We start from the raw sequence: 13,837 nt of genomic DNA on the forward strand, positions 1-13,837 counted from the left end.
TGTTCTGAAATGGGGTAAGCAACTCCAACTTCTCCTCACCTGATGCCTGTAATCAGGGCAAATCCGCACCCTAAACACGGCCTGAGATTACAAACTGGTCCTTCAATAGGGATGGGTTTGTGTACAGACAACGGTACCTTGTGTTTCTCACAATCCACCTCCTCCTCTGGCTTTGCATACAATGATCTTGAATCCTCCCCCTGTGAGGTCACTCCTGCCCATGAACTCCGGAGGACGACCTCCGAGTGACAGCTTCTACTTGTCTCCCAGTTCCCATTCACTAACTTGTCATTTCAAGAAAGAGCAAAACAAAAAATGAGAGAAGCTGTCATGGTGTGTCCACAGCTGATTTAATACACTAAGGCCTGACCATGCAAATATTGAGCCGCTGAAGTAGTCCCAGTTTGGTAAGGTTTGGCCGTAAGATGACACCAGTTGCCAAAAGTACTAAATCTGCAAAAACTGGCCACATGTCAAATCCTTGCACTGTGAAACTTGGCCTACTGCAGTTCATTAGGGCTCTTCGGGTGAGAAGAGAGAACATGATTCAGCCGTTTACCTTTTAATTGCTCTAAGCAAACAAATCCTTTCCAACATTCCCAACTCTTAACACTGAAAAGAAAGGTCTGGAAAAAAATTCAGGAAGTCAAATTTCAGAAATCCCAAATGCAGCCTATATAGACATCTATTTTTTCTCCTCGTAACTGACATTCATTCATTGGAACATTTCAGTAGAACAAATGTAGAAACACATGTAAACAGTTCATTAACATCCCATATCCTTACAGTTTGCAAATGCAAAAAAAAGACAACGCAGAACAAGCTAATGAAGCACATATTTGCTAGATGCTGAGGGGTGGAGTCCTAAGGGAAATATATAGCCTCACTGAGTTAGAGAGTTACAAACTATGCTTCAATCACACATCCTGTCTCCCTCCCACATGCTAAAAGAAAATAGTGGGGAGTAAAGAGAGAAGGTAGAGTCATCAGGAAAGTAAAAATATTGCTTAATGCAGACACTGAAAAGCAGCTAGCCTTGCCCCGGGCATATTAACCTCAACTCATCTGCCGCTGTTTATTCTACAGAGCACTAGCGCTGCTCACGTTTAACCCACGCAACTGGAGATAACAGCTTTCTCAGAACTGGAAAAGAACAAAGATGCATGAAATCCACATTCTCTTCCTTAAAACATTCTCCCCCTGCATCCTTCCTTCACCCAGCTCCCCGCCCAGCCCAGTCCTCAGGAGCTCCAGCACACATCTGAACAGCTGCCAGTGGAGGAAGCGAGCAGTTTCCATACACACATCACGCCACAATGTGGGAATTCAGGAAACAACACAAGAAAGGGGTTCCTAATAACTGTTCCAGCGTACTCGGGCCAATTTATGCAATCATACAAAGGTCACAGTAGATGTATTAAAAAGCACAAAAGATAAACGCCACAACTAGTTCGAAGTAGGAAAATAAATCTTGGGCTTACGAAGTGTTTCGATGACCTGGAATTGCTCCACCTACAATTTTTTAAGAGGTTGCCCTTCACATTCTTTAAAATTCCTCCATCTTAAAGTTCCTCCCTCCAGGAACTGCTGTAACTCTGCCGTCCTTTGTCCACAGCAGCTGGAGCTCAGGAAGCTGCTGATATTATCCCTCATGTACAGAGAGAAATCACCGCTCAGTCCCGTGTCCATTCAGTGCAGCTGAGAGGGGTGTAAATTAATTTCTGTGGGTCTCTGATCTCGGGCCAGTTTAACAGAGCTTTTCTTCTTGCACATAAAAATAAGCTGTTAAGAGTGCTCAGAAGTACCGTATAGTTCTTGGGACCAGACAGTAAATGCCACCCCCCCCAAAGCGGGGGTTTCTTTGTCTAGTCTGTAAATACGCTATTAGGTGAAATAATGGCTCTACAGTAAACAAACAGTAATGCAAGCAATAGTAAAAAAGACTAAGAGGAGGAGACGAGGCCAAGTTTATTAGGTGAGCAGAAGCAACGAATAGGTAATTCTGAGAAGGGGGATTACTTGATCTTTCTCGCTATGGATGCCAAATAGCCAGTTTGACAGAAACATCCATTGAAGAAAAGGAAGTAAGTGAACAAATACATTAGGGGCTACAGATCAAAACAATAGTAGAAGATTTCAAAACCGTGTAAGAATCACAAGAAATGTGTGGAGAAGACACTGAGGTACAGGAGGGTTAAGTGGTTTGCCCAAAGCCACGCTGGGAGTTCAGTCTAGACTTGGAGAGTCTCCGAGAGTCCCAGGCCACAGGACCTGCCTTGCTGCCTGCGCGTTCGGTGAACTTGGATGTACAGTATTGCAGCTTTTGCTGCCGTTTCACCACCGAGGTGAACAGCACCCAGGGCCTCCAGGGTGGTCATGGCCATTTTTAAGTTGTATTTAGAGGATTTGATGTTGCTGCTATAGCCAGCCCCGAGCCGTAACAAACCCTGGAAGGCTCCCTCAGCTCCTGCCATTGGGTATGGCTGGAGACCAGCTATGATTTCTGAAGAGAAACAAAATCAATCTGACAGACATGAGATTGAGGCATGAATTACATGTAAAACCAGTTATCATTCACCAACAGATGGTAATGACAGGTATTTACAGACCAACTACACCAGAAATTACTACCATGAAACTTGACATGCTTGGAATCGCTAGAAAAATTCCACTTTTCAAAACACAAGAGCAGGAATAGTTATGCACTGTGTAGTCCTCTGTCCTTCACTAAGTAATTGCTGTGTCTTTCTACACAAGTTTATTATTCTATATAATAAAACTTTAATGACCACTTAACTTCTGGGAGGGAAGTAACTAATACAGAGACTTTTGCATAGCCAACTTCATGTCCTGTCTATATTGTGATTTACACTGTAACATGGCTCCTGCTCATCTAAGGTTTTGTATGCTACTGCATGTGAAGATTTTTAAAAGCATGCCAGTCTGGATGGTACCTCTAATGGAGTGTAACTCAAGTTCAGCAAGGTTCCTTGGGTGAAGAAAGGGCCTGCACAGGAAGGGGGAGAAAAGGAACAGCTTACCACAGTGAAATGCAATATAGAGGTCAGCAGTGATGCGTCACCCCTGAGTTGATTGATCAGGTACCACCTGTAAAGAAGAATTATTCTAACTGCTGAACCTTGGCCCCTTTTTATGCAGAATTTCAGAAGAAAGCTGTAGAACCAGAAGAATCATAAACAACTGCCAACTATGGAAGAACAAATTAAATGTTTCAGCTTTGCTCTAAAGGCATTCACACGCCAGACCCCTAGACTTAAATGTAGTTTTGGCAAAATAAGGACAACGGGGTTAGTCTGGACAAAGGGACACTGTTCTTCTCCCAAAGAAGCACCTGTAAGCCTTTAACTGATGTCTATTGTATGTTAACAACCTTGATGTATGGAAGTTGACCATCTCCCTTGTTTCTCTGCACTCTTGCCTCTCATGCCTCTTTAAAAAGAGATGTCTCTTCAAAATCTGCTGAAATGAATTAAAAGATTCCCTCAACTTCCAGTGGATTTGGATCAGAGTGAACTGTAAGAGTAAGACACGGAGGCCCTGCACTTCAACACAGTCTTTGTTTGCTCTCTATGGCTAAAGAATGTATGAAATCACAAGAGAGCGAGATGCACAGCAGGTTCTGCAGCAAAAAACAGACTTAATAATCCTGATATTTCAATGACCATAAAGATTAAGAAGGGAAAATCACGGCTGATTTGAAACCAAAAAGCCTAACCTCTTCAAAGTCTCCAGGACTTTTAATGGTGCAACTGTATTGATAAATACCATGGGGACAGGGGAGAGGGGGAGATTTTTGATTTAAAGCTTTTGCGACTCATTTTTAATACTGATGTCGGAAGCAGACTCAGAACTGGGAAATGAAAGAGGCCCAACCAAAAGTAATCTTTGGCTGGAAGCAACCTTCCATTGCCTGGGAAGGTTGAAAGCATGGTCTCAGTGAAATAATGAGTGCCACATAGATGCTAGAACTCTACTAATTGTAGGAGCAGGGCCACCTTCCCCCACTACACAGAAACTGTACTGAATAGTAAACAGATTATTTTGAACATGAAATTAAAGAAGAGAAATGAAAGGAGAAATAATGTTATGTACAAAAAAGGGCAAATGCATTGGAACAAAATACATGAAATTCTGATAAATAGTTGCTTCAAAAAGTGGAAATTATAATTTTTTCTGAGCACATAGTTGTGCTCCTAAAAAAATGATCTTTCTCCCGTAGTAAGCTGCAAAAAGACTGATAATTAGAGACAGCAAGACACCAAGTTACAGATAATTGATTAACATTTCATTTTCACAGAAATGAAAAACTAAAAATAGAATTATGGAACGAAGTCTGATTAGATTTTACAATCAATTTCAGAAGCTGCTGCCACATTCTGGAAGAGCACCAGCACTCTCTGCTGGTGATCTTTGTTCAATAGTTATCTAGAGGAAAAATGAGGAATGAAAATGCATTATGTTTTTCATACGGAATGCCATTTTTGTTTTAAATAGATGATTAATTAGATCCCTATCAGTTTAGCAAACAGCAACTCTAGGAGCTAGTTATGATTTTGGAAACAATACCATCGTTACTAAGAACTGTATTTACTATGGGCAATCATCATTCACTGGAATAAATTTCACCGCTGCAAATAAACATCTGATGTTTAATGCTTCTCTCTGCAGAAAGCACGTCTGCTGTGCTGTAGCACAAAGACAAGCTGGTGTGAGAAGTTCCCATGATGCCAAATCCCTTGGCTCCATCCTGACTTTCCATCAATTTTAGAGCTATGCCAAGAAAAACAGCTCTTCTTAAAAAAGTCCTAGTATAGCACCAACATCTTCCCCTAAGGTAGTCACAGTGGAAATGCTACTATGTTTTAATGAAAGCAAACCTGCTCCCAGCCCTGTCTCGCTGGAAAAGCTTTGACTCCCTCTCCCCAGCACGCACCCAAGCCTTGTCCACACCCCTCGTGGATTACTTTACCGCATCTGAGCCAGAGACTGCACAGGGACAAACAGATGAGAAGCAAAAAAAAAAAAAAAAACCACAAAGCCAAGTACCTAAGTGACAGCTGTCCCAGTTTCCAAACTATGCAGAGATCAGGCATCAGTAAGAAGGGTTAAAGACTGGCAAATTGAATCCATGTGCAGCTCATGAAAGTGTGGGAAACAAAAGAGACAATGTGAGTTAAGGACAGAGTATTCATTAGCAAAGGGCTCAAGTTTCTTGGCTTTTGCTGGTCTGCTTCCCAATGGCCATTTTTCAAGGTAGCTTTTTGTTCTTTAGTTTTGAACATAGTCCTGGAAAGACATTATACTCTTTCTTAGCTAATGAACTAAAGCTCAGTACACGTTGAACTGCTTAAAATAATTTGTCTTTTTAATTCCCTGGGGGCAAGAGGGGAGAACAATGTCAGAGATGGGGTTTTTCTGCTGGGCTGTGGATCAGAGCTTTTTATGACATATCTGATCCAAAGACCTCAGACATCTTCATAAATACTCATTCACACTACGGTATTAAATACTCACATAAAGAAATCCAATGTTTAAAAAAAAATAATAAATACATGAGACTTCATAATGCAGCCCAATCAATTTGAGTCAGAGTAAAGCCATTACAGCAGAATGGCTGCCAAGCTCTGAGCCACTGCCCCAGCTCAGCTCTGCATTGCTGGGGCTGGACCTGCCATCCCTGCCTTTCAATGCCTGCAAGGCCCTCAGCGACTTGTTAATGAGGATGGCTTCAAAGCATTTGGGATGCTGAAGAGACTCAGTTTACAAGCAGCAACATTAGGTTGGAGAAGGGATCCCAGTCATTCTCGGGGACCAGCCTGGGGTCTCCAGTTTTCCCACTTGAGGAGCACAGTCAACCCTCGTATCAGGTGGAGCGTGCAGCCACAGCTGAATTAAATGATGTGGGAGCATGGGCAGCACCAGTGAGGGCCCAGTGCTCCCAAAGCCCCGTGGCAGGTCTATACCCCTCCAGCACATGGGAGACGTCCAGAGCAAGACTGCAAATCCCCTTGTGCGTAGGGCCAGTATTTTGAAAGCAGATCCATATCTGGTAGGACATAAATATCACCTTAGGATCCACTTCATGAGGTCCTTACATATAAGCCGAGTCTTGAAAATCTGACCTTTGCTTCTTCAGAAAAATCTGAGTTTTGGTAATCCTGGGGCTTAGAAGGGAGCTGATTTGCTGCTCAATCAAGAAAAAGCAGCAATGAGGGTGGAGTTCTGGAAAAAGCCGTTAAAATAGCAGGTCCAAAATTGAAACCCAGGGTCTATTTCACTTCTTCAGTCAGTAGGCATCTGTGTATCAAGCGTAGAAAGGTACACAGCATTTTACTTTGACTGTTTTACTTTATGAAGTAAAAAATGGGAAGAACAGCTTCTGAATTAGAGAAACAGCTAAGAGCCCTAAAAGGAACAAACACCGTGGTAAAAATAAGTGAGTTTTAACATAGTTGTAAGCCAAAGTCAGAAACAATTGTTCTAATGCATTCTGCTCCTGACAAATCTCAACTGCAGAAGAGCTTCACATCGGCAGACAGTCCCAAGGAACTTTTTAAGCATTCAGGGATCACCGACACTTGGCTGAGTGGAACAGAGTGACAGCCAAATGCCAAGCACAGTGCTCTAAAACACTGCATGAGGAACAGAGATTCCTGCCTAAGGGATCAGAGCAAGTTTCCCATTGTAGAAAAGGACAGAAGTTTTCAAACCTGAAGTTTTCTACTTTTCAAGGAAGTTAATGTTTGGGACGTGACAGGACCCAGCAAAAGATCACTGATCTACAAGGAATGAGAAGATGCTAAAAGCCTTGAGAACTTGAGTAACTATAGGAAATTAACATGATTACTTTTTTTTAATATTATTAACTATACATGCCAGACTGCTCTTAAATATTCTCTTCCCACATTCATACCCACACCTTTACCTTCGTACCATACAAATTTTGTATTCAGCTCTTGTCCCTTGATCATTAATGCAGACTCCTAAGCTTCAGACTTCAAAGAAATGCACGCGTAAGAGTCACAGGCACAGGACTGGAACAGCGTCAAAGCCTCCCTGTGCAGGAACCTCGATCTTCTGTTTGACTTCACTGTACAAGTATCTCGTTCTATCAAGACTAGAAAATTCAATCATTTATGTAGGGCTTCCCACAGATTAAGTTAATAAGGGAACCCAACAGTGCCTCATCTCCTTCCGCCTTCCAAACACTGGTAAATGAAAGGAAATGGGAATGTCTCCTGGGGTAAGGGAAAGACGTGAGCGCTCTACAAATGTGCAAGGGAAGAAACCAAAGGCCTCATTGTGTGGATATGCACTTCTCCAGAAACCCTCTTCCCTTCTCCTCCCTCCCATAAGTGGCATAGGATAATGTTCTTAGGGGAACTTCATTCAATTGCAAAGCCTCACGATGCCACACCGATTGTCACCTAAAACAGTGGTGTTTTACTTTTCTTCCTGCTTTTTCTTTTATATTTTTCCTTCCTTTGTCCCTCCCCCTTTTCTTCTGTTTTCACCCTCCCTCCTTCTGCTGCTCAAAATGTCTGCACTCCCTGCTTCCCTATTTCTGTAGGTTCCCTTCTGTCATTTGTGGTACATTTCCAGTACCACCAGCATTACTCGGAGTTCCAGTCATGCCTTACTAGTCAAAGCTTTCAGCACGGGAGACTGAATTACAGTTTAACTTAAGAAATTACGGCACAGATAGATCAAGATATAGGTCTCTCCAAGACCCTAAGGGACTCAGGGACTCATTTTAACATAACTTGCAATCAACATCCCTTTGAGTTAAATTTTAAAATTACACCAGCATTCCCTGGCTAAGATTAAGCCTCATCATGGGATAGTCAGAAAGGCAGTCTGGCTTTTTTCAGCTTTCTTTGTAGCTGCTCGTATATCGCCAACTTTCAAGGAAATTACCCAACACCAAACTAACACAGGTGCAGTTTCTTTAGCGGTAAGAAAGCTGCTATAGGTCATCAGATTCAGACATTTTCATCAACAAGATGGTCTACGCTTGCTCTGAGCTAAGTTAGACATTACAACGGTAAAGTGTGAGAAGCTGTCGTAGATACACATGCTTCAAAGTGCCTTCATCAGCCTTATGATCCCTCATAAAACACTGGGCTAAAGTGACAGTACTGATGGTAGACAGTGTTACGGAGAAATGATTTACTTACTGAGAAGGTGAACTATAAAGCTAAACTCAGAAATTTCTCTGCCTAATGAGAACGTTGCAATTAGGTCATTGCCGAACACTGCATAACCACAAATCGGAGCGAAAACATTCCCACAGAATAAGTAATATGTGACAGGAGGTATTTGGAATGAGAACAAGGATTTCATCCAAATAGCCCTACTGTTGAATTATGCAGATAAACAGAAGTCCTGAGATAGTCAGCTTCCAGTGGGGACATGCAGGTGTCAGCATACACAGACCCAGTTTAGCACAAGCAATCTAGAGCCTGAACTCCCAAACATGAAAGATCATGTCCAACTTTGATGAAATTTGACAAGGTGTTCAGAGCCAGTTTTGGGGTCAGAATTCTATTTAGGTCATGCATGAACTGGATCCAGGCCTCAACCTTGTTTGTATCTTCTGGACTCCAGTTTGAGCAATGCTTCTAATTTCCAGTAACTATTTCTGCCAAAAAAATGAATTAGTTCTACACCTGCCTACCTACCTTACTCAGTTCAGGCTGTACGTTTTGGTAAGCCTCTGAACATGAGACCTTTATTCAAATGACAAGATAAAGGACTTTAATAGGAGAATGCTCTCCAGACTGCTTTTGGTCACTGAAACTCCCTGACCCTCTCCCTCCCTTGGGTCCTGCACAGGCACGTAGAAGTACCTGCTGTTGGGGCAGACAGGTCAGGAGAGTGAAGATTTGCGGGTTAATGGGATACTGTTCTGATCAGGGAGATTAGGTTACAAGGCCGTGCCTTTGAAGGCTGGCTTCTTCAGTGTGGCACTTTGGTTTACGACTGGGGATTTCTTTTAATTAGATTGTACTCTTAATTATTTATGACCTATATTGTCTGCAGAAGCTGCCCAAAACCTAAGCCTTAATAAGGATAATTGGAATAATCATATTTTTACCTCCTTTGTAAAGCACCTTGAGCCCTACTGATGAGAAATGCTAAGACAGGATTAGATGCTTAATGAAAAATTATTGTTAAAAAGTGGAATAAAAATGGAACGTGAACCAAAATGGAATTTGCTATTTTATACTGCATTAGGGTTGAATTGAGGATCATTTATCAGAGGTGACACTCTGAAAATTTTAACCTGAAAATTGAATGGGGATCTTCTTTATGCATCTCACGATGGGAGATTCCAGGCGACAATGCCAAGGGCCAGAGCCTGGGCCCAAATGTCGTGAGAAGCCAGAACAGGCCCCCAGGAGCCTACACTATGGAAGTGCTGGGCTATCCTACCGTATGCTGGCGATTCAGTCAGTTCTTAACTATTTACAGCACCAAGCAAAAGCAACGGGTGTTTAAGGTTACTTAAGTTCCTGTGTCCACCACAGCTCCTCCACACTAAAGATTTGGCCTTCCAGCCCTCACCTTCCTCAAAAAGTATCCTGGAACTGTGACAGACGGGATTTGTGCTTCTGCTTCGACCACGCGGTAAATCTCACGGTGAATATTTATGGGCCTGCCTGAATCAGTCTGCTAATGAAAGGCATAATCTTTCAACCCAAGGGCAGACCATGAAGTAGTAGTGGGGATGACTAAACCCAGAGCCTCAAGGGGCTGGTGGGATCCCCACTCTCTACCAGGCAAGGATGCAAACCCAAAGCTTTTAACTCTTTGGGGGTTATCACCCGCAGACTGGCATTTTGTTCACTCAGAAATCAAAGCAGGAGGATTTGGAGTCAATTCTGCTTAATTTAGAGCTTGGGCAGAGGCGGATCAGCTGCTGTGGGTGTTTGGGGCTGGCAGGGACGGGGACTCTGGAGGGATGAGGAGGGCAGAGCAGGCAGCTCTTGCAGCTGTGGCAGGGGCAGAGGCCCTGGACCTCCTCTGCAGGTAGCAAAACACCTCCTTGCACTACCTGGACTTGAAAACGGACCTGGGAAGGGACAGGACGGCTCTGCTCTCTCCTTTACACTGACTCCTCGGTCCCCACTACCACACACATCAAACAGTCCCCATTGCAAGCCCTCGCAGCCTTCTCCTCGCCCCGCCGCTTGCCCATAACGAGACTTCCCCGAGACCACCGGGGTGCCTGCGGCAAACCCCCCCCCCCCCAATACCGGAGGCGGTCCCGGGGTTTGCGGACTGAGCCACAGAACTGTCCTCCACCCGCCCACCTCGCGCGGGGAAGGAGGTGGTCTCCGTGAGGGCAGAGGAGAGACCCGGGAGCCCCTTCCCCGGGCTCTGAGGGGGACCCCCGCCCTGGGGGAGCCGCGGGGCTGTGCAGCGCCGTCCCGGGAGGTGCGAGGAGGGGGCAGCGCGGGGGGGTGGGCCGGCATTTACCTCAGGCTGGAGGCGGAGGGCGCGAGCAGAAGCGGGGCGCCGAGGGGAGGGCCGGGGCCACCGCGGCCGTTAGGCGGGAGCCGGCGCCGCGCGCCTCCGCCTCAGCAGCCCCTCCGGCGGGGGAACCCCAGCGCCGCTCCCCGCTGCACCTGCCCCCGAGCCCGGCATCCCAGCCGGGCAGGGCGGCCGCGGCCCCCTCCTCGTCGCGGGGGGCCGGCGGGGCAGCAGCCAGCCGCGCTCCCCTCACGCAGCCGGCCTCGCAGCGGCGGCCCGAGCCTCCCCCCTCCACACCCGCTCCTTACCCCGCGGGCGCCTGCCCCAGCGGCCGCCCGCTCATCCATCTTGCTCCTCTTCCCTCCGAGGTGACAAAGCCGGCATGGCAATGAGAGACACCGAGGAGCTCTGGGAAGTGCCTACCCCAGATTCAGTTATTAACTTTCACCAGACGGCTGCAACTACGGCACCCGGCATCCCCCGCTGGGCCAGCGCCTGCAAAGGCGGCCGGGAAGTGTAGTCCCCCCGCCCCGCCGCCGCCTCAGCGCCCGCCCGCCGGCGGGAGCTGCCGGGCCTCAGCGCCCGAGTGCTGAGCGGGAAGGCGGTCCTCGCTGCGCGAACCTGGGTCGGAAGGGAGCTGCCTCCGCAGGCCCCTTTAGGTTTCCACGGCTTGGCCGGTGGAGGAGAGGCGGTCCAGGCCGGTGCTCCATGGAGGTTGCTCCCCTCCAACAGGCCTGGGGCACACAGGCAACCTGAGGGCGAAAGACGCAAAAGCCCTTTGTGAAGCACTGGGCCGTGAGGCACACTGGGCGGGCTTCAAGGGGAACACAGCGAAAAAGAGGGGACAGAGGTGTTCATCCTTCACTCGGAGAGATGGGGACGCCTTCCCCGCCGTCACGGTGTCACTCACAAAATGGCCGCTGCCCGCTGGAGGCCCCACTCCTTGGAAAGGCAGAGCCGTAGCAAAAAGTTTTGACATTTTAGCGGTTACAAAGGTACGTTTGCCCCAGCTGGCCTCTTGGCTGGGCAGATCTGCAAATATTAAAGATGTCCTGGGCCCCTCTGCTACATCAGGACTGATGTCCCTGCACGTGACTGCCATTTTTACTCCTGAGTAACTTGTTCAAGTACCATTGATGGCACATTTTACAACATGGCAATGCTATTAACTACAGGAGGTAGAGAAAGTTGATTGTAAATCACGCAGGGAGACACCAGTTCGAGAGGTCGTGTATTTGGGCCTAAGAGGAGCTTATTTGTTGACAACAAATTCAAAGTCTTTCATGTTGAAATTTTTTATACTCTCAGCCACGACGATTTAAGCTCTTCACTTTCTATTTCACCTGGCTCTTATTATCAGCCCACTTATGTGCTAAATCTATTACCTTCACAACATCCTGAGATTTCTGCGACAGCTTTGTCTTGTAATGTCTTCCACAATATTTCTAACTAGCACCATTCCTTGTCCCAAAAAACACTCTCAACAAAAGCAATAAAAATGTAAAAGGAGAACTGTCAAAAGATTCATGTCTAGAAAAGTTGTCAGAACACATGCCAAAATAATCTAGGAAGACCGGTGTGACTCCAGAGGATGTAAAATTTAGTGAGAGAAAGAACCTCTGGATGCCTTGAGAACATTTTATCACTGCAATAGTAAGATAGTTAAAAACATGAATAGGCAAAGCTTAAAAAAATATCTGGAAACTCTGTCGCTCAAGTAATCAGCTGCTGGTCATCAAGCGTACAGCTCCTGCGGTCTCATGTTGAGACGTTTCATCCATTTTTCTGTACAATCCATAAAGCTGAATATCTCTCTGGCCTTGCTGTACAAGGTTTGCTGTGTTGAGCACACAGACCTGAACATTGCATTAGGTAAAACAAGCCATGTGGAAACAAAAGGACATTTTAGAGATGTGAGTAGCAAGCATCCAAAGTCAGGTGGAAAAACACTTTTAAGTGCAGACATCTGTGTTCATGGAGCATTACTGCTCCTTGCCATATTTGATTACAGATAGCTTGGTTTTGTTGCTTTCGGTGAAAAGGGGAAAAAACCCAGCAGAGGTAGAGGCCACACACCAACCTTTCACTGTAAACACCAAGAAAGGAGCTATGGAAGGAAAGTCTGTTATTGCTCCATGGGAATCCAGCAACACGGGGGTATAAGAGTGACACTAAAATGGGCCGTGCTGTCACAAGGCCTTGCTTGCCAGAGCCAGACAAGAATGATCTGTTATAAAACATGGTGGAATGTTTGTTTTTGTAGTACTGGATTTCCAAAATCCATAGTCTTTTTGTGGCCGACAAGCTCACTCCTTTCTTTGCCTCGTTACTGCAGCTGTCGGAGGTCTGCACCCCTGCCTGGAAAACATGAGTAACAGCGAGAAAGCAATCCTAGCAAAAATCTGCATCATTCATGCGTAATCAGACAATGCTTGGGAGATTTACAAAGGAGGGGAGGAGGAGAAAACCACAGCGCTGCAGTCATTTGCATTATTTCTAGTTTCTTTTCTTTGCGATAGTCGCTTTTAGCTTTAAAATGTAATGAGTGTATATTCCATACACAGTTTTATACGCACTTTGGTGTTACTGGGTTTTAATTCGCACCACACCGTGACCAAGTAAAATTTGGCAAATGGGCTGTGTCTGTTTATAACACATGCTTTCATTTTGTTTTGGTAATATCATGCAAATACAAATACATACAAATTAACTTAAAAGCATACTCTGTGTTGTGGCTTACTGCTTACCTCAAAGATTCTCTCCATGGTTCATCCTGGCTGCTTTATACTATTCAGGCCATGCAAAACCTCCTGGGAAGCACCCTAACAATACTGCTGGGGAATTCACTAGGAATAAAAACAGGCAATTGCTGCTTTACATCATTTACTTTTCTCTGATCCAGCAGGAAGATACATCAGCAGTTCAGTTGGAGCACCGCATCTTCTTACAGTTCTTACAAGCAGAGCTGTGACTAACGTAATCCAAAACACACTTTTGGATGCTCAGAAGCCAATCTGAGTTTGGAGTGGCCCGGGGTTTGGTTTAGAGCCACCCTGTGCTCACATTTGGGCCCTGCAACAAGCACAGGAGCCAACGCATGCCAGTCAAAATGGAAATCCCAGCTTTATACATTTGCATCGTGTTGGTGGCCCTCCACTGACAATACTTGCGGTTCTGCAGCGTGCTTGAGCCACACACACGCGCCTAATCGTCCAACTGCGTGCTTTTACTATGCTAGTTTTAGTGCTTTTAGGACCACAAACTTCAGCAAAGGTGCACCGCAGTTGTTTGCCTATGACTGTTTTTACCTGCCTCTGTCTTCAAAGTTTCCCCTATATTC

This window comes from Gavia stellata, chromosome 14 (genome assembly GCF_030936135.1).
Source record: "Gavia stellata isolate bGavSte3 chromosome 14, bGavSte3.hap2, whole genome shotgun sequence".
In the NCBI taxonomy this organism is placed as follows: Eukaryota; Metazoa; Chordata; class Aves; order Gaviiformes; family Gaviidae; genus Gavia; species Gavia stellata.